Source organism: Callorhinchus milii, unplaced genomic scaffold (assembly GCF_018977255.1).
Source record: "Callorhinchus milii isolate IMCB2004 unplaced genomic scaffold, IMCB_Cmil_1.0 Scaffold47, whole genome shotgun sequence".
Classification (NCBI taxonomy): Eukaryota; Metazoa; Chordata; class Chondrichthyes; order Chimaeriformes; family Callorhinchidae; genus Callorhinchus; species Callorhinchus milii.
The window spans coordinates 131,505-150,254 of NW_024704788.1; positions in this window are offsets into that span (position 1 = coordinate 131,505).

The window sequence follows — 18,750 nt, forward strand, 5'->3', positions numbered from 1 at the left end:
TGAGTGACAGTATAAGTGAGTGGCTGTGTGAGTGAGTGGGGTGAACTGCTGGGTGAATATCTAGTGTGTGTTTGAGGATGAGTGCGTGACTGTGTAGTGAGTGAGTGTGTGAGTGAGTGACTGTGTGAGTGAATGATGGTGTGCATGTGTGACTGCGAGTGAGTGACTGTGCGAGTGACTGTGTGTCTGAGTGAGTGAGTCACTGTGTATGAGTGGCTGTGTGCGTGAGTGATATTGTGTGTGAGTGAGTGACTGTGTGAGTGAGTGACTGTGTGAGTGAGTGACTGTTTGTGTGAGTGATTATGTGCATGAGTGACTGTGTGAATGAGTGACTCTGTAAGTGAGTCACTGAGTGAGTGCGTGATTGTGTGCATGAGCGACTGTGAGTGAGTGCCTGTGTGTGACTGTGAGTGAGTGACTCTGCATGTGACTGTGTGAGGGAGTGACTGTGTGAGTGAGTGACTGTGTGTGTTAGTGACTGTGTAAGTTAGTGACTGTGTGACTGAACGACTGAGTGACTTGGGACAGAGCTGGGAAGGGGATGCAACATCAGTCATTACTATAAATGACAAGCAGTTCAGAATAGGAGACAGATATGCTGTTTGCGGCAATGGTAACAGTTGAGCTTTGTGTAGGGGTAGGGACTGATGCGCTGTGTGTGGGGGTGGGGACAGATGTGCTGTGTGCGGCAATGGTAACAGTTGAGCTGTGTGTTGGGTTGGGAACAGAGGTGCTGTGTGTGGCGGTGGGGAGAGATGTGCTGTGTGTGGGAGTGGGTACAGATGTACTGTCTGTGGGGCTGTGAGCAGATGTGCTGTTTGGGGTGTGGTATAGATATGCTGTGTGTGAGGAGGGGACAGATGTGCTGTGTGTAGGGGTATGGACAGATGTGCTGTGAGGTGTAGGGACATATGTGCTATGTGTGGGGATGAGGACAGATGTGGGGTGTGTGGTTGTGGGGACAGATGTGCTGTGTGTGGGGGTGGTGACATATGTGCTGTTTGTGGGGGTAAATATGGAATGACAGTGAGAGGGGAATTTCTGACCTGGAACCAGCAGCAACAACAGAAGAAACAGGTCCTTCACTGTGATCTGGGAGTTAGAGACCATATGAAACACAAGCGGCAATATTACTGGGCACAGAGACTGAGAGGGTGAGGGAGGGACACACACACAGCGAGAGCGAGAGAGAGAGAGAGAGAGATAGAGACTGATAAAGTGAGGGAGTGAGGGGGAGAGAGGGAGAGAAAGAGAGAGAGTGAGTGAGTGTGGGAAAAAGAGGAAGAGAGGGGGAAAAGCAAGAGAGTGGGATAGAGAGAGGGGGGAGACTGACAGAGGGACGGAAAGATAGAGAGAGAAAGCGAGTGTGAGGGAAACTCAGTGAGAGAGGAAGAGAGAAAGAGTGAGACAAAGATTCAGGAAGAGACAGAGAGGGAACGTGTGAGTGAAAGAGATGTTTGTGTGTGTGAGAGAAAGAGTGTGACTGACAGTGAAGGATAGTGTGAGACACAGAGAGTGAGAGTAAGAGAGTCAAAGACAGCATGTATATGAGAGAGAGAGAGAGAGAGAGAGAGAGAGAAAGAGAGAGAGAGAGTGACAGTGAATGAAAAAAGAGAGGACAGCAAGTGGGCAGTGAGGTTTGCCTTGAGATGGAGGTGTAATTTCAGGTATAAAGTGTCTCAGAACTATTTTCAGTTTTTACTATCAAATGCAGTGATTTGAGACAAACCCAACACCTGTTTGGACACAGCAACACCAACAACACATTGTGTGTGTAAAGCACCTTTCACGTCGGGAGGACGTCCCGAGGCGTTGGATACAATCAAATTCCCCCCACACACAGCCATGAGGTGAAGGAGCAATTGACTTGGAGGATTGTTGCCCAAGACATTGGGTGAAATTCTCTTTCCAAATTATGCTGCAGAATATTTAGTGTCCACCTGAACAGACAGACAGCAGCTCAGTCTAACTCCTCACCTGAAGGACAGGACCAATAACAATGCCTCCCCCACCCCAGAACATCATTAGAGTGGCAGCCAGGACTGGGAGCTCAAAGCCTCCGATGTAGGGCTTGAACTCACAGCCCTGTCTGTCTCACTTAAGCCAACACCAAAGACAACTGCCTAGTTCCACTGGTCAGTGAATGCTAAACCTGAGGCAACAACAACAACAACAACTTGGACATAGAGCAACTTCAAATCATCACCAGATCAGACTGAGGGAGACGAGAGGTAAAACAATTCTTTTTACACAGAGGCATATCAGGACAATATCAGAATAATCTGTAAAGTGAGTTGACTTTATAATTTGTGGGCATCACTTCACAGACTCACCCTCCAGACGTCCTGTCGCTCCTTCATCCTGGTGCCAGTGTGGCTGCTCCTGTGGAGGCTGTGAGATATCCGGCAACGACAGTAACTCTGAAACCGCAGTACTCCAGCTACCTACACACCAAATCTAGCTGTTTGTTTCCTCCTAAGCAAATCATCAGCAATTGTTTCCTGGAAAGAATCTGAGAGCCTTTGCTTTTGTTCCACCTTCCCAACCAAACATCAGCGGTCAGGCCTTCAGCCTCTCTGCCCCCACCCTATGGAACTCCAGCCCATAGTCCCGCCGCATCTCCTCCTACTCTCTGGCCTCCTTCAAGGCAGGTCTCAAGACCCTACTCTTCGACCAAGCCTTCGATCACCCTCCTACCCCATTCCTCCTTGGAATCCACCCCCTCCAGTTCGGGTCCAAATCCCTGACCATCCAGAACCTTGGGACGTCCTCCAGATGTGAATGTCTCCTTCTAACCTAACTATCAGGGAACATTTTGCAAATAGTGACCATAATATGATTGAATTAGATATAAGGTTTGCAAGAGTGAAGGAGAGTCGCAATCAGGGATTTTAAATTGAAGGGAGGCAAACTTTGAAGGGATGAGAAATAAATGAACTACAGTAAACTGGTCTGAACTGTTAATGAATAAACCCACAGACCCACAATGGGAAGTATTCAAAGAAGAATTTGGTACCATATCAAACCAGTCCATCCTCTAACCACAAAAAGCTCAGCTGGTGAAGTTCAACAACCATAGTGGACAAATGAGGTGATAGACCACAACAAACTAAAAGAAAAGGCTTACACGAATACAACAAAAATTTAAAGCCAGCGGCCTGCGAGACTTCTAAATAAAAACAAAGATACAAAGAAAGTAATAAAAGGGAATATGTAAAACAACCTGCAAGAGATATCAAGGGCAACAGTAACCATTTTTATCAATATATTAAAGGAAAGATAGCAGTAAAGGGGAATGTGGGCCAATTAAAGGCTGATGTCGGTGACACTATGTTGAATGAATAATTTGCTTCCATTTTCACAGACGAGGAAGAGGACAGAATACCACGCTTTCAGGCAATCTAAAAATAAGCCAAAGAGATTTACTCAATGGATTTAATATGAATAAAGAAAGATAATGCAGAAAACAATGGGACTATATATAGACAAATCTCCAGGTCCTGAGAGATTCCACCCCAGGGTATTAATACAAGTTGCGGAAGGAATTGCAGTTGCGTTCGGCATCATTTTCCAAAGTTGCATATTCAGCAATTGTGCCTTTGGATTGGAGAAATACAAATATCACTCCATTATTTAAGAAGGAATGCAGGGAGCGAATGAAGGAGTGTGGTAGGGAGGAAAGGAAGAAAGAAGGAGGGAGGGAGTTAGGGAGGCAAACCAGGTAACTACAGAGTTGTCAGCCTCAATTCAGTTGTAAGGAAGGGACTGAAATCTCTCATCGGGGATAGAGTGACTGTGCAATTAGTCAGGTATGCACTAATCAAAGAGAGTCAGCCAGGATGTATGAGGGTAGGTCATGTCTGACGAATCTGATTACATTTTTTAAGAAGTTCGCTAACATGGTAGACAAGAAAGTGTATATGGACGTCGTCTACATGGACTTCCAGAGCTATTTGATAATCTTCGGCAAATGAGGTTAAGCACATGGAAACAGAGGTAAACTTGCGACATGGCTTGGGGATACATTTGGAGGCAGGAAGCAGACAGTACGGAAAAAGAAAAGTTCTCTGATTGGTGGTTGTGACAAGAGTCCCCAAGGGTCTGTAGTGGGACCTCAGCTATTCACCATATAACAAAAATCATAGTAATCGTAGTAATCCTTGCATTTGATACAGCATTTTCACATCTTTCATCTTTCAGACGTCTCAAAGCGCTTCACAGAATATAAATATAAAGTGAATTGACCTCATAGTTGTGGGTGAAACGCGGCAGACAATTGCGCACAGCAGCGTCATACACATAGATGTGGATTGAGTGACAAAATTGTTCTTGTTTTTTCTTGAGGGATTCTTATCGGACGAGTGGAGTAAGGAAATTTGGCCAAGGTTTTGCCCTGCTGGGAATCCAGGTCCCTCTCACCATTGAGCTACAGGTCTCCAGTGTGTATACAAATGTCTTAGATGAAGGAATAGAGAGTTTTATGTCAAAAATTTGCAGGTGACACTAATTTAGGAGTTACACATATTGTGCAGATTGGAGCAGGAAATAACAAGGGGACTTAGATAAATTACGTGGGTGGGCAAAACTGTGGCATATGAAATTTAAAGCAGGTAAGTGTGAGCTTATCCACTGTGGATCCAAAATAACAAAAGAAAATATTTTCTAAATTGTGAGAAACTAAGAATTGTGGAGAAGTAAAGGGATTTGAGAGTCCACGTCCACAATCACAAAAACAACCTCACAACCACACAACGTTATTGAAGAGGCTGATGGGATATAGACCTTTATCTCCAGGGTTGGAATGTAAAGAGAGGAAATGTATAGCACCCGAGTCAGGTCCCATCTGGAGACTGCGTTGAGTTTTGGGACCCGCACCTCAGGAAGGATATATTGATTCTGATGGGAGGGGGTGCAGCACAGCATGACCAGAATGACACAAGGATTTAAAGTGTTAAATCGCTAGGCCAGTTGTATAAACTTGTTCTCTATTCCCTTGAGTTTGACAGGTTGAGTGAGGGCTGATCTGATTGAAGTGTTTAAAGTAATAAAGCGATTCAAGAGGGTAGCGGCAGGAAAACAATTTCCTCTGGTGGGTGGTGGTGGCGGGGAATCCAGAACTAGGGGCAACATCTTAAATAAGAGCCGGGCCATTTAGGATTGAAATCAGGGCCAGTTTCTCACCCAAAGGCCAGTGGGAATCTCTCTCGCTCTCTCTCCATCCCTCCCCCAAAAGGCTGTGGAATATGGCTCCATCCATTCACATTGTCCAGACTGAGGTGGAGAGATGTTTGTTAAGTCAAGGGATCTTTCCATGTTGCTGTGTTTCTATGTTGCTGTGTTGCACTCTTTCTGTATTTCTCTGCTTCTGAGTTTCTCTGTTTCTGTGTGCCTCTGTTTCTCTGTTTCCTTTCTCCCTCATGAACATATCAAGCTTCAACTTAATTACATCTATGCTATTTACCTCAACTGCTCCTTGTGAAAGCATTTTCACCATTCTTACAACTCTCTGTGTAACGAAATTTCTTCTAACTTTCCTATATAATCTGTTTGTTTTCATATTGCTGGCCCCTGGTTTTGGTTTCTCCCGCAAGTTGTAATATCTGTTACTTTGTTTCTGTGTTACTCTGTTTCTGTGTTACTGTATATCACTCTGTTACTTTGAGCCTCCGAGAAGTCATTGTCAGACGGTGATGGACATTAGCTTTGAACCAAACACCTATGTCTAAGAACCCCAAACACAGCAGCTCCTCAACAAGGAACTGGAATTTTTTTTCTAAACATTCAAAATATATGGAATGACATTCAAATGAAGGAAAGGAAAATGGAAACTGTCTCTCTGCCCCATCACAGACCTGGCAGCAAACTCACCAACCAGGAAATCACATTCGTTTCTTGGCTCAGCTCAATCGAGTGTTTAAAGACACCTCTTTAACTTTAGGAAAAAAGAAGGCAGATTCTTTGCTGCGGGACTGGTCAACAGTCACACAATGGCCAGTGAAAATCTTCCCCCCTACCTTCAATATCTGTGCATTGTGTCTCGATCCATTCACATTGTCAAGACTGAGGTGGAGATGTAACAATATTAATAATCCTTGCATGTGTCATATCACTTTTCACTTCTTCTAGATGTCTCAGTGCGATTTAAACAATAGTCTGTTAAGCGAATTGATCGTATATTTGTGGGCGAAATGCGGCAGCCAATTGTGCACTGCAGCGTCCCACAAAGAGGCTTGGTTTAAAAATGACCAATTTATTATTGTTTGATTTGGAGGGATTAATATTAGGCGTGTGTGATAAGGAAATTTGCCCAGGGTTTCGCCCTGCCTGGATTTGAACCCTGGTGTCTCGCTTGCAAGGCAAGTGCTCTAACCACTGAGCTACAGAGCTCCACATATTTGTGGTGTCTGGATTGAGCTGAGATGTTTGTTAAGTCAGAGGATCAAGGTATCTTTCCATGTTACTGTGTTCCTCTGTCTCTGTGTTACTTTGATTCTCTGTTAATTAGTTTTTGTGCTACTATGTGTCAGTGAAGTGCAGTAAGCATAAGATGTCACGGCCACAGAGAGTTCATTGACAGAGAGTAAATGGAGATTATATTTGACCAAGCAACAGCAATAACAAGATTACATTTGTGCAGCGCCTTTCACGTCGGGAGGACATTCCGAGGCGCTGAAAAGTTTACACTATTTCAGACCCTATCTGTGGTCAGGGGAGGAGAAGGGAGGGAGAGGAAAGAAGGTGACCAATGGCATGGCCGAAAGGAGGGATTTGAAGAGGGACATGAATTTGGCTAAGGAGGGGGCGAGGCGGAGTGATTTGGGGATGGAATTCCAGAGTTCGGCAGCAGAGCGGCTGAAGGTTCTTCTGCCAATATTGTGGTGGGTGGATAGGCGGAATTGGGCAGGCCTGAGCGGAGGGAGTGGGCTGTTTGGTAGAGGGTTAGGAGATAACAGATTTAGGGCGGGGCGAGACCATGGAGAGCTTTGTAGATGAGGACCATGATCTTGAACTGGATTTTCTGAAGGACAGGTAGTTAATGCACGAGATTGGGGAGATGGGGTCATGGAGTTTGGTGCGGGAGAGGACAGGGGCTGCAGAGTTCTGGATTATCTGCAGCCTGTGGAGGAAGGAGTTGGGAAGACGGATAAGCAGGGCATTAGCACAGTCGAGACTGGAGGTGATAAAGAAATGAAGAAGACTTTCAGCGGTCTGAGAGATGAGGTAATGGTGGAGTTGGATGATGTTACGGAGGTGATTGAAGGCAGAGCGGGTCATGTCTTGGATGTGGGGAATAAAAGACAGTTGAAGGTCAAACAAGACATGTAGTTTCCTGACTGGCTTGTTGAGATTTAGAGTTCAATCATGGAGGTTGATGCTGCCAGAACCTGAGGTGCAGAGGCGCTGGCGCGAGCCAATCAGGAGGGCATCAGCCTTGTTTCACATTGAAATGTAGAAAATTTGCCTTCATCCATAAATTGATGTCCGACAGACAATCTGTCAGGACAGCAGTGGTCCTGGAGTTGAGGGTGTTTGCAAAAAGATAAAGTTGGCTGTCATTAACATATGGCGTCTGCATACATATGGAAGATGATTCCATGTCTGGGGATGATGTCACCAAGCGGGAGCAGGTAGATATTAAAAAGGAGATGGTCAAGGACTGAGCCCTGGGGGACGCCAGACGTGACTGTGGTGAGGGATAGGGGTTGTGGAGTCCTGTACCTCAGTGGTTAGAGCACTCGCTTTGCAAGTGAGAGACCTGAGTTCAATTCCAGGCAGAGGGCGAAACCTTGGGCAAGTTTCCTTACTCCACACAGAGCCTAATAATAATCCCTCCAAAACCCAAAAAACAATAATAAATTAGTCATTTTCAATCTACGACTGTTTGTGGGACATTGCTGTGCGCAATTGACTGCCGCGTTCGCCCACAAATATACAGTCAATTAACTTTACAGTATGTTCTGTGAAGCGCTTTGGGACGTCCTCCCGACGTGAAAAGCGCTATATGAAATGCAAGGATTATTATTATTATTATTATTATTATTATTATCATCACTTCCTGTACAAGGTCCTTGAAAGAGTTGTCGCCTCACAGCTGCGCTCTTTCCTCTCCACCCATGCATTATTCGAACCCCGTCAGTCAGGTTTCCGTGCTGCCCATAGCACAGAAACTGCCCTGGTCAAGGTCACCAATGACACCTTGACCATCTGCGACCAGGGCTCCCTCTGCCTTCTCGTCCTCCTCGACCTATCGGCAGCATTCAACACGGTCGACCACGCTATCCTCCTCCACCGCTTGTCCTCCCACCCCAACCTTCAAGGCCCTGTCCTTGAGTGGTTTAGGTCGTATCTCTCCCACTGTCTTCATTTTGTTTCCACAAACGGCTTTTCCTCCACCCCCCGCACTGTCTCGTGCGGTGTTCCTCTGGGCTCTGTCCTCGGTCTTCTCCTCTTCACCCTCTATATGCTCCCCCTGTGGTGACATCATCCGCAAACATGGGGTTAACTTCCACATGTATGCGGATGACACCCAACTCTACCTTTCCTCCGCTACCCTCAACTCCACGACCCCCGATGTCCTGACAGCTGTCTGTCCGACATCGAGTCCTGGATGAGAGACAACTTTCTTTAGCTCAACGTGCGCAAAACTGAGGCCCTCCTGATTGGCTCGCGTCAGCGCCTCCACACCTCATGCGCTGAGAGCATTAGCATCTAAGGCTGTACTCTCCACCTCTCAAAGCCATCAGGAACCTCGGTGTTCTGTTCGACCCTGAGCTGTCCTTTCTCCCTCATATCTGCGCCACAACTGGCACCGCCTTCCATCACCTCTGGAACATTGCCAGACTACGGCACTACCTCACCCCTCACGTGGCTGAAACTGGTCCACGCCTTTATCACCTGAAGGCTGGACTATGGGAACTCTCTCCTCGCCGGCCTTTCCGGCCCTCCCTCCACAAGCTGCAGGTCATTCAGAACTCTGCAGCTCGTGTACTGTCCCGCACCAGACACCGCGACCACATCACTCCCACCCTCGCTCGCCTCCACTGGCTCCCCATCCCCCAGAGGATCGAATTCAAGATCCTCATCCTCACCTACAAGGCCATCCACGGCCTTGCTCCCTCCTACCTCGCCGACCTACTATCCCCCTACTTACCTGCCCGTACCCTCCGTTCCTCTGGCTGCGGTCTGATCCTCATACCCCGCCCTAACCGCCCTACCATCGATGGCCGGGCCTTCAGCCTCTCAGCCCTGAGGCTCTGGAACTCCATCCTCCAGTGCCTTCGCCGCTTCCTCCCTTTCCTCCTTGAAGGCCGGTCTCAAGACCTTTTTCTTCGACCGTGCCTTCAGCTCCTCTCGACTCTCTACCCCCTCCTCGCTCCCTCCCTTCCCTCCCCTCATCCTGAACATTTCCCCCTTGCTCGGGTCCCGACCCAACTGTCCAGTGCCCTGGGACGTCCTACCGACGTGAAAGGAGCTCAATAAATGCAATCTTGTTGTTTTTGTTGTTGATCTGTTTCCTACAAACTGTGGCCCTTCCCACGTCAATCCCCAATTTTACGCATTCGAAGGGAGATGGAGCAAAACATGCTTTGCTGTCCGTTCCCAACCGGCCCTGGCATACAGAGATAGAGACACAGAGAGCGCCAGAGAGAAACATACACACAGACAGATAGAGACAGACAGAGAGAGAGATAGAGACAGACAGACAGGTAGCGAGAGAGAGAAAGACAGAGTGGCAGACAGCCAGATAGATACAGAGGGAGAGAAGAGACGAGCTCGAGGAACAGACACAGTGAGAGAGGGAGAGAGAGATACACAGACGGAGAGAAGTAAGACATGGCAACAAACAACAACAACAACAACAACAAGATTCCATTTATAAAGCGCCTTTCACGTCAGGAGGACGTCCCAAGGCGCTGCACAGTTGGGTCATGACCCGAGCAGGGGGAAATGGTCAGGGTGAGGGGAGGGAGGGAGGGAGGAGGGGGGAAATGGTCAGGGTGAGGGGAGGGGAGGGAGCGAGGAGGGGGGAAATGGTCAGGGTGAGGGGAGGGATGGGAGGGAGCGAGAGGGAAGAGAGTCGAGAGGGGAGCTGAAGGCTCGGTCAAAGAGAAAGGTTTTGAGACCGGCCTTGAAGGAGGAAAGGGAGGAAGCGGCGAAGGCACTGGGGGATAGAGTTCCAGAGCCTCGGGGCTGAGAGGCTGAAGGCCCGACCACCGATGGTAGGGCGGTTGGGGCGGGGGGTGTGGAGCAGACCGGAGCCAGAGGAACGGAGGGTACGGGCAGGTAGGTAGGGGGATAGTAGGTTGGAGAGGTAGGAGGGAGCAAGGCCGTGAATGGCCTTGTAGGTGAGGATGAGGATCTTGAAATCAATCCTCTGGGGGATGGGGAGCCAGTGGAGGCGAGCGAGGGTGGGAGTGATGTGGTCCCGAAGCCTGGTGCGGGACAGTACACGAGCTGCAGAGTTCTGAATGACCTGCAGCTTGTGGAGGGAGGTGGCGGGAAGGCCGGCGAGGAGAGAGTTCCCATAGTCCAGCCTTGAGGTGACAAAGGCGTGAACCAGGGTTTCAGCAGCGTGAGGGGTGAGGTAATGCCGTAGTCTGGCGATGTTCCGGAGGTGATGGAAGGCGGTGCCAGTTGTGGTGCGGATGTGAGGGAGAAAGGACAGCTCAGGGTCGAACAAAACGCCGAGGTTCCTGACTGGCTTTGAGAGGTGGAGAGTGCAGCCTTGGATGCTGATGGTGTCAGCGCCTGAGGTGCGGAGGCGCTGACGTGAGCCAATCAGGAGGGCCTCGGTTTTTCGCACGTTGAGCTGAAGAAAGTTGTCTCTCGTCCAGGACTCGATGTCGGACAGGCAGCTGTCAGGACATCGGTGGTCGTGGAGTTGAGAGTAGAGGAGGAAAGGTAGAGTTGGGTGTCATCCGCATACATGTGGAAGTTAACCCCATGTCTGCGGATGATGTCACCACAGGGGGAGCATATAGAGGGTGAAGAGGAGGGGACCGAGGACAGAGCCCTGAGGGACACCACATGAGACAGTACGGGGGGTGGAGGAGAAGCCATTCGAGACAAAGTGAAGACGGTGAGAAAGGTACGACCTAAACCATTCAAGGACAGTGCCTTGAAGGTTGAGGTGGGAGGACAAGCGGTGGAGTAGGATAGCGTGGTCGACCGTATCGAATGCTGCCGATAGGTCGAGGAGGACGAGGAGACAGAGGGAGCCCTGGTCACAGATGGTCAGGATATCATTGGTGACCTTGACCAGGGCAGTTTCTGTGCTATGGGCAGCACGGAAACCTGACTGAAGGGGTTCGAAAAGAGAATGGGTGGAAAGGAAAGAGCGCAGTTGGGAGGCGACAACTCTTTCCAAGACCTTGGAGAGAAAGGGGAGGTTGGAGATGGGCCGGTAGCTTGATAGCTGCGACGCATCAAGGGAGGGTTTTTTCAGGGTGGGCGTGATGGTGGCAGTTTTTAAAGGAATGGGGACAGAGCCAGAGGAGAGGGACAGGTTGATGATGTCAGTGATATGTGGGGCAAGAAAGTGGAGCTGGGAGATAAGGAGTGGAGTGGGGATGGGGTCAAGGGAGCAGGTGGTTGGTTTTAGGGATAGGATGAGTTCAGTGACAGAGGGTGGGGAAACGGGTACGAAAGTGAGTAGGGGAGGATGGGTAGCAGTCGGAGTGTGGGAGTGAGGGGTGGGGTTGGTGGATGTTGGAGGGGAAGTGACCGCGGAGCGAATTCCCTTGATCTTGGATTCAAGGAAATCCAGCATCTCCTCGCAGTGAAGGTTGGAGGAGATGACCTGCGCGGGGTGGCGGGGGGGACGGAGGAGTCGGGTTGTGGTGGAAAACAGTAGCCTGGGGTTGTTCTTCGCCTCCAGGATTATCCTGGAGTAGAAGGACGACTTGGCCGAGGCTAGAGTGGAGCGGTAAATTTTGAGGAGGTCCAGCCAGATTTGTCGGTGGACCGTTAGGCCAGATTTGACACAGGTGCGTTCAGCAGCCCGCACCTGGCTTTTCAGTGAGCGGAGGTGGGTGGTGTACCAGGGGGAGGAGCGGGAGTAGGAGACAGTGCGGGAAGTGATGGGGGCAAGAGTATCGAGTGTGGAGGAGAGGGTATTGTGGAGGAGGGAGAGAGGAGAAGAGGGGTCAGTGAGGGTTGAAGGCCAGAGGGAGAGGAGTTCAGAGGACTCCAAGGCATCGGTTAGGGATTGTGGGGGTAACTTCTTCCAAGGGCGGTAGAAGATGGTGGTGGGTCTGGTGGAGGTGGGGAGGGGGTGGAGGTGGTGAAGGAGATGAAGTAGTGGTCAGAGATGGCCTTGTCGGTAATAGTGACATCCGAGACACTGAGGCCCCGGGTGATCACCAAATCGAGTGGGTGGTCGTGACTGTGAGTGGGGGAGTTTATGTGTAAGAAGAGGTTGAGTGAGGAGAGCAGGGAAGAGAAGTCTGTGGAGATGGAGCAGGAGGGCGAGTGTGGTGGGGAATGGGGCAGTCGGTGTGGCTGCTGCTGGACAGCCAACGCTGAGTGCCACGGTGAGCCCGGCACAAACACAAAGAGAGAATCAGAGAGAGAGAGAAAGACAGATAGATAGACAGACCGACAGGAAGACTGAGACTCAGACACAGAGAGAGATACACCTAAACGGATACACAAAGATAGGGAGTGACACACATACACTCTACCATATATATATATATAAATGTACTTATAGATAGACAAAGCCATAAAAACAGGTAGAGAGAAAGTGAGAGACACACACACAGCCAAAAATGTGAGAGAGACACATAATTTGGGGGAATCAGCCATGATATATGCAAAAAACATTTACCATGATAAGCAATAACCAAACTAAACTGAGATTTTAATTAAACCTATCAGTGAAAATCCCAGCGATAGATTGTTGGAAAGGAATGTGCACCCTCTCACTGGAAGAACGCATTATGCTTACTTAATTCAGGCAAGAATTATGTGCAAATAGGTTTGGGGAACACAGTCTTTGCGTTCAGAACAAATCTACGGAGCAAATTTGTGAGTGAGCAGGAAACGAAAGTGACAGGCTCTCTGGGGATATGGTTCAAGCAGAAAGTGATGATTCTTTCCAAAGCAAATCGAATAGATTTGTTTTAGGAAATAATATCTGGGGATACAATACATAGCTTGGGATACCATATGCAGTGCGACTTATAGGACCATGGAAGGTAAACTGGATGGATCTTGATCTTCTTCCAGCGAGGAAATAATTATGTTCTTCTATTGGGGTAACAGCTGGAGTCTAACCAACTAATCCCGCCTAGTTTGCTGTCGATTGCGCCATCACTTAAGTTTTCCGGTTGCATGTCCAGCTAGAACCAACCGAGCCATCAGGAATTTGGCTTACAGGGTTAACATGAGCTGAATGGATTGATTCACTGACCCAGGGATCATTCTGCCCTATCATTTCCTGCCGATGAGCCAGGCTTGTCTCTGCTGTCTTCAGTGTCCTTGAATATTGAGGACACGTCTGGCTCAGGACATGTACAACAGAGATCGCTGGAGTGGACTGGCCCGATTCCGACATTCTTTTGCCAAACATTTCACCTGGGAGCCAGTTCAGCTCCATGGAGACCTGCTTACCTCCACACCAAATACAAAGGAGGATAGTGAGATACACACAGAAACAGAGAAATATAAAGTGAGATAACATAATTGTCCTTGCATTTGATACAGCGCCTTATAATCAGCCAATCGACGTTTAAAATATACAGTCAATTCACTTTACAGTGTGTTCTGTGAAGCGCTTTGGGACGTCCTCCCGACGTGAAAAGCGCTATATCAAATGCAAGGATTATTATTATTATTATTATTATTATTATTATTATTATTAACCGGCTTCCTATTTAACACGATGTAAACGCTTCCCTCCCACCGGGTCTGCTTGAAGCTGAACGGGCTCTGAGCTGATACACCCGGCATAGGAATTTGATAATCGAGCCAGGCCCTCAGTGACGGTCTCCAATCCGGTTCCTGAGCCAGGTCCAAACTATTCCAGACACTGCTGATCACAGCACAGCACAGCCTGGCTTATCAGTAGGATTTCGAAGGGCAGACAAGTCACTGGGGACAGTGAATCCTTCCACTCAGCTCCTGTTAACACTGCAAGCCAAATATCTAATGGGTACGGTGCTCTTAGTTGGATCAACAGTGGAACGTCCTGCCATACAGCGCCATCAATGACAACCTGTGCGATTTTAGGTGGGAGAACACGTGCAATTGGCTCACACAAAAAGACACTCAGAGTCAAAATCCTCGTCACCCAAATTGTTTGAAAATTCGTAGGAATTTTTACATTGCCCATTGATGCGTAACTAAATTAGATGAAACTGAGTAATGAAGTTACAAAATTTAAAACATAAGATTTCTATGTTATTGGTTCCAAAATGCTTTGTTTTGGGAACCACAAAATATTGCTTATGTGGCCCCCGGACCTTTCTTAAATGTAACTTCATGCCCTCAGTTGCCAAAAAACGATGGACCGCGCTGAAAAGCCTGTCAGCTCAAAGTAGTGATATGGGCTTCATCCTAATACCTTAAAGATATAATCCTTGCATTTGATATACTGTCTTTTCACGACTTCGACACATCTTAAAACGAATCACAGAGTATACTTTAAATTACGAATTAGGTGGCCAAAACGCGGCAGCCAATTACGCACAGCGGTTACTCAAACAGTCAAAATTGTGTGACCAAATTATTATTTTTTCTTGATTTGTATATGTTTATTTTGGACGGATTATTATCCCAGGAAAAGCGATCCACCAATCCACAAACAACCAGGTTCATGCTTACTGATTGGTAAAAATAGGCATTTGTGTGGAATAAGGAAACGTGCCAACATTGCATGGCGCCCAAAACCCAATTTCTCTCGCTTGTGAGACAGTTGTTCCAACCACTACAATACTGGACTCTGCAGGACTAACCTTCTGACTCAAAAGCGATATTTCAACCCACTGAGCCAGGTTGACACACACACACATACATGTGTAAATCTAAGACAAGCTGTGATTTACTGCCTTACATACACATCAATTCAAGCTTTTGAATGTTAAAGCACGTTTTTAATCACATTATAAACCACAGGCTGTCAACCACAAGAGAAATCACTGCTCTGTATCTTGCATTAAAGATAAATGGCTCCTCTTCCTTAACTCACATTCAGATAATAATTTAGTTTGAATTGCATTATCAGATTACTCATCACATAGGTTCGCGTGGATCTTATTGGACACAAATTTCTCATTTGCAACGGATGAGAACATTATCACATTTTACTGATAGACCGATAATATTAGCAATATATCGACTTGCATGTGATATAGTGCCATTTGGCCTTGTGCAAACATCTCAAAGCACAAGAGAGGACTTTACAGCAAATAAGGTATTTGTGTGCAAACAGAGCAATATGAGTGACCAATATTATTTCGGAGATTGTTCCCCAGGATACCACAAAAAAAATGTTTCTCTTTTCGAATAGTGCCATAAGATCTCAAACATCAGAAGAGACGAGACTGTGTTTTCTTATGAAGTACTTTTTCCCTTCACTCCCTGGCACCTCCCTACCTCTCCGAACTCCTCACATATCACTGCACCACCCGGTGCCACTGTAAGACTGAACCTGCCTCCTGCTTGACACTCGCACCATCCGTTCCACCATTGGAAGTCACGCATTCAGTCATTATACACCGAAATTCGAGCGTTATTTGAATGGCAGTCACCAGTCTTTGTGTCCCTAAATAGGGCTAAAGCGCACAGCTTCCTGATTCCGAGTGGAAAGTGCTCAACTGAGTTAGACGGCAAACTTTACTGCATATTATCCTAAATAATGAATTGGTTAAATCACTTGCCAAGTCCTCCAACAACAGCGAGAACCGGATAGTAAATGACTTCTATCCTATAAGTTATCGGATATGCCATCTTCATGGAGAAAAAAAAATTCCTCCTCTTCGTAAAGGCTCAAGATAAAAAGATGATGATCAAGAACATAAACAGAGTCTTATTTAAATGAAAGGGGAATCTTTCGTTAAGCAATTTTACCACATGATCCTAGAGATGCTTCAGCCGTGTGGAAAATATTTACACTTCCTGAGTTACGCAATTTACCTCAAGGATTCAGTTTTGGGAAGTTGGTTGTCTCATCCATGCTCAGTGGTTAGAGAACTCCCCTCGCAAGTGAGAGATACAATTCCCGGCCAAGGCAAAACCTCAGGCAAGTTTGCTCCACACGCCTGATAATAAGACCTCAAGAAAAAACATTGATAAAAATTGGCCACTTAAATACACGACTGTTTGTGGGACACTTTCGTGAGCAATTGGTTGCTGCTTTTCACTCCTTAATAAACAGTCAAAATCACTTTACTGTATATTCCGCGAAGCACTTTGAGACTTGGAGAAGAAATGAAAAGCACTAAAGCAAATGCAAGGATTATTTACTATTTACTGCCTACTGTATCCCAGAATAAATGCATCTTAAATGCAACGAATCTCAATCACCTAAGCAATCCGCATATTCCCCACTTGCAAATGGAATTCCTAAGACTGAAATTGAAGGCTTGTTCTCGCTGTAGGGACACGTAATAATAATAATAATAACAATAATAATCCTTACATTTGATATAGCGCTTTTCATGTCTTCATAATGTCTCAAACTGCTTCGTAGAATATATTATAAATTGAATTGACTATATTTGTGAGCGAAACCAGCAGCCGTTTGCGCACAGCAATGCCCCACAAACAGTTGGTTCCTACTTACAGCCAAATAAACAGAGCTTTGTGTGTGCAGAATAAAGAAATTTACCTAAGGTCTTGCCCTCCTCGGGAGTCAAACCCAGGTTCTCTCATTTGCGAAACGATTGTTTTCAACTTTGTTTTCACTCTACCAGACCTGACTAGGGGATGAAACATGGCGTTGGCATCCCAGTTTGAATTCTGAGGTTACTTGTGAAGTTTAGCCAACTAAATGTGAAATACTTGCCGCAGAGAATAATACTCCATACAATTCCAATACGACTTACTTATATTCCATACATCTGGCTATAAGTTGCGGTATCAGCCGGAAGGTTGTCAGTCTGGCTCAGTGATAGGATTCTCGCCAATGAGTCGAATGATTATGGGTTCAAAACCCAACGAAGGTCTCTCTGGTGCATTGCTGGGGATGTATTGACTGTCGGAGTTGGCTTTTGGATGAGACATTAAACTGAGGTTCTCTCTGTCTGTTCAGGTGGATGATCTAATATCCCGTAGCTCTATTGAAAAAGAGCAGGATGTTTTTTCCCAGTCCTGGCCAACGATCCCCCAGATAAAATTTATCACGCACTTTGTGGCTGTTTCTTAGTCAATGCTGTGCACAAACTGACTGCTGTACTTCACCCAAAATACACAGACATTCCACTTTACATCTTATACTGTGAGCGTTTCTGAAGTTGACAGCGTTATGAGGAGCTATTTCAATTGCAAGGATTATCATTATTATCATTTTATTATCATTTCGAATCACTTACTGAGACATTTTGATCGGGAGCTACTGTTATACAGTTTGTATTGATTCAAAACGCTCCATGTCACTTTTTGCGTTGTGCTCTGGGTATAGATTCACTCCTTGTTCCGATGTCTATCTCGTCAACAAAAACTTGTGTTTACGCAGCGCACATCATGCGGGGTATTGTAGCCAAGACGCAGACATCGAAGCTGAGCAGCGGAGAAAGAGCAAGTGAGTGCAGATACGGACAAATAACGGTCAGGTGTTCTGAAGACGGGCAAAGAAGGGAAGAAATCGTCAGATAAATCAGGGGGTACGCGCACAACCGAAGATCTAGTGAGTACAACACAGAATAGGTGTAGGATTGGGAAGTCACTGTGAATGAGTGTAGGATCCCCAGCCCAGGAGGTGGGACCATCGGTATATGGCACTGTGTGCCATCACGATAGGAGCAGAGGCCATCTGTCCGTTTGTGCTGCTTTTTCGCAGCTCGATCAGCCTGATTATTACCAGAATATGATGATGGGTAGAGGAGTGTGCCTTTACCTTACCAATATGGAGAGGTGCGGTTCACTCTTGAAGTGCGTTCCAAAGGTGGAACAACATGTTAAGATGTGTAAGTGGTTTATTATCTGCAGACCAACAATCTCTGGGGGTGGGGGGGCTGGTGATCACATGCTCATAATTTGGATCCCTCTGCTATGGAAGGAGTCAGGATGTTGGGTCCCCCTATTCTGGAGGGAGTCGGGATGTTTGGACCTCCTATTATGGGGGGAGTCAGGCTAAGCCATCGTTCACTGAGGCAATTAGACCTTCGAGAGCCCTATTTATTTTGTGAAAGACAAACCATCTGGATGGATCCTTTGTATAATTCCTACACCCCGTTAAATAAAATATACATATTTTCAGAAAAAGTTTCTTTCATTGTCTATCGACGGTGCATTTTCTGGCTTGAAATAACAATCGAATGGGTTGAATGGACGGCCGGACCTGACTGCTCACTATCTCTATCTCTCCTTCTCACACACAAAAACACTGACTGCTCTCTCACTCTCTCTGTCTCACAAACACACACTGACTGCTCTCTTAAACACTAACTGTTATCTCTCTCATACAGACTGACTGCTTTCTCTCTCTATCTCTCTCACACACACACTGACTGCTCTCTCACACACTGACTGTTCTCATTCTCTCTCTCACACACTAACTGTTCTCTCTGAATCACACGCACTTTGATT